The following is a 3,108-nucleotide window of genomic DNA, read 5'->3' on the forward strand; positions in this document are numbered from 1 at the left end:
ATCCTTCCCATATTCAATCATCAAATCCAGACACTATTGTGAATGCCAGCAAGTGCTGGCTGACAGGAACCTGATACAACTGTCTCCTGAGAGGCTCTGACAGTACCTGACTAATATAGAAGTAGAGGCTCACAGCCATCCATTGGACTGAGTACAGAGTCACCAATGAAGGAGCTAGAGAAAGGACCCAAGGAGCTGAAGGGTTTGTAGCCCCTTAGGAGGAACAACAATATGAACTAACTAGTATCCTCAGAGCTCCCAGGGACTAAACCATCAACCAAAGAGTACATGTGGTGGGACTAATGGCTCCAGCAGCATATGTATAGCAGAGGATGGCCTAATCAGGCATCAAAAAGAGGAGAGGCCCTTGTTCCTGTGAAGATTCTATGCCCCAGTGTAGGGCAATGCCAGGGCCAGGAAGTGGGAGAGGGTGTGTTGTTGAGCAGGGGGAGGGGCAGGGAACAGGGTTGTTTTTTTTTTCCTTTTCTTTTCTTTTTTTTCGGATGAGAAACTGGGAAAGAGATACCATATGACATGTAAATAAAGAAAATATCTAATAAAATTAAATTAAAAAAGATTACCAACTGTACATCAGACAGAAGACTAATATCTAAAATATAAAAAGACTTCAAGAAATTAAACATCAACAGCAATAATACAATTAAAAATACAGAGCTAAACAGAGAATTCTCAACAGAGGACTCTTTAATGACTGAGAAACACTTAAAGAAATGTTCAATGTTCTTAGTAATCAGGGAAATGCAAATCAAATTGACTCAAATCAAATCAACTCAGATTCCTCCTTTCACCTGTCAGAATGGCTTAAGATCACATGCTGGCAAGGATATGGATTAAGGGGAACACTCCTCTATTGCTGGTGGGTGTACAAACTTGCTTAACCACTTTGGAAATCAATCTGGCAGTTTCTCAGAAAATTGGGAATTGTTCTATGTCAAGATTCAAGTATACCATTCCTGGGCATATACCAAAAGATACTCCAACATACCACCAGGACACTTGCTTAACTATGCTCGTAACAGCTTTACTCGTAATATCCAGAAACTGGAAACAACCCAGATGTCTCTTAACTGAAAATGGATAAAGATCCAAAAAGCTGTTGCCTATATGTGGGATATATTCTTCTAGCTGGGCTGCTTCCTTTGCCCTCAGTAGGAGAAGAAACACCTAGTCTTGAATGGACTTGAAATGCCAGAATAGGGGAAAAGGAGAGCCAGGAGAACCCCTACCCACTCAGAGAAGGGTGTGATGGTGGTATGATTGTGGGATGGGATGGCTGGGGTGGGGGCAGTGAGCAGGATGTAAAGTGAATGAATGAGTGAAAAAAATCAAATCAATGTAAAAAAAATCTTTGTAAGTTCAAAAAAGAAAAAGAAAAAGAAATGTTGTACATTTACGGACTGGAATACTGCTCAGCTATTAAAAACAGGACATCATGAAATTTCCAGGCAAATGCTGGAACTAGAAAATGTCATCCTGAGTGAGGTAACTCAGGCCCAGAAAGACAAGCATGGTATGCATTCACTTATAAATGGATATTGGCTAAAAGTACAGTATAACTAAGCGACAATCCAGACCCAAAGAAGCTAAGTAACAAGGAGGGTTGAAGGGAGGATGCATGAATCTCACACAGAAGGGAAAATAGAATAGACATCAGAAGGAGATGGAGAGTGGGAACTGAGTGAAAGAAAGGGTGGAGAGGGGAGTAGGGGTGGGGTGAAAGGGCTTGGAGAGAGAAGGGAAATTGGTGGTAGGGCCATCTCTGGAACAAGCTGGAGACTTGGGACTGGGGAGGCTCCTGGAAGGATATGGAGGTGACTATTACTAAGACTCCTAGCAGTAGGGGATATTGAACCTGAAGTGGCCACCTTCTATAACCATGCTGGATTTCCAGTGGATGGAGGAGGACATCTACCCACCCACAAAACTTCAACCTCTAATTTTTTTCTGCCTACAAGATATGCAGGGATAAAGATGGAGCAGAGATTGAGGGAATGGACAGCCAACGACTTGCCCAAATTGAACCCCACTCCATGGGGATAGAACTATCCCCTGACACTATTAATGATGTTCTGCTATGCTTGCAGACAGAAGCCCAGTATAACTGCCATCTGTGAGGCTTCATCCAGCAGCTGATGGAAACAACTGCCACAGCCAAACAGTAGGCAGAGCTCAGGAACTCTTGTGGAAGAGTCAGGGGAAGGATTGAGGAAACTGGAAAGGTTAAGAACACCACAAGAAGACCTACAGAGTCAACTAACGTGGGGCCATGGAGGCTCACAAAGACTGATCCATCAGCCAAAAAGCATTCATGGATTGGACCTAGACCCCCTACACATACGTAGCAAATGTGCAGATTGGTCTTCATGTGGTGACAATTGAAGCAGGAGCTTTCTGTGGCTTAGACTCTTGTAGTGGCTATTCCTGGTTGTCAACTTGACTATATCTGGAATGAACTACAATCCTGAATTAGAAGGCTCACCTGTGGGTCTAATCTGGAGGCTAAGAGATACAAGTTTCTGACATGGATCTAGGCATGGAGATCTTGAGGCATAATGGCTATGAATCCTAGAAGATTAAGACAGCATGATCTCTGAGTTCAAGGTCATCTGGGATTAAGGTGACACATACCTTTAATCTGGGCCACATCTTTTGCTGGAGACCTATATAAGGACATTGGAAGAAGGAAGGCTCTTTCTCTTCTTTGCCTGCTTGCCTGTGGGACTGAGCAACTGCTAGATCCTTGGACTTCCATTCACAGCTGCTGCTGACCATTGTTGGGAGTTGGAGTACAGACTGTAAATCATCAACAAATTCCTTTACCATATAGAGACTACCCATAAGTTCTGTGACTCTAGAGAACCCTGACTAATACAACTCTGTTGCATGCCTTTGGATTCCTTTCCCTTATCTTGGCTGCATTGCTGGGCCTTACCAGGGCGAGAGAGGAGGGGAGAACTGAAGAAGGGGGTGTGAAGGTGGGACTGGGATGAGAGAAGGAAGGGGGCTGAAATTGAGATGTAAATTGAATAAACAAATTAATGAAAAAGAAAAATGTTTAAAATGACATATAGTTGGGGTCAGGGAATG

At 43.2% G+C, this 3,108-nt stretch overlaps 1 protein-coding gene across 1 annotated transcript in view; it reads right to left on the reverse strand.

Moving 5' to 3' along the window:
* Asb12 (ankyrin repeat and SOCS box containing 12) overlaps positions 1-2,690 on the reverse strand; it is a 25,526-nt gene extending 22,836 nt beyond the window's left edge. Inside the window, exon 1 of the mRNA XM_031375290.1 lies at positions 2,650-2,690. The gene's annotated coding sequence lies outside the window, so the exon portion shown is untranslated. The remainder of the gene's footprint in view (positions 1-2,649) is intronic.
* Positions 2,691-3,108: the final 418 nt, after the last annotated feature.

Source organism: Mastomys coucha, chromosome X (assembly GCF_008632895.1).
Source record: "Mastomys coucha isolate ucsf_1 chromosome X, UCSF_Mcou_1, whole genome shotgun sequence".
NCBI classification, from domain to species: Eukaryota; Metazoa; Chordata; class Mammalia; order Rodentia; family Muridae; genus Mastomys; species Mastomys coucha.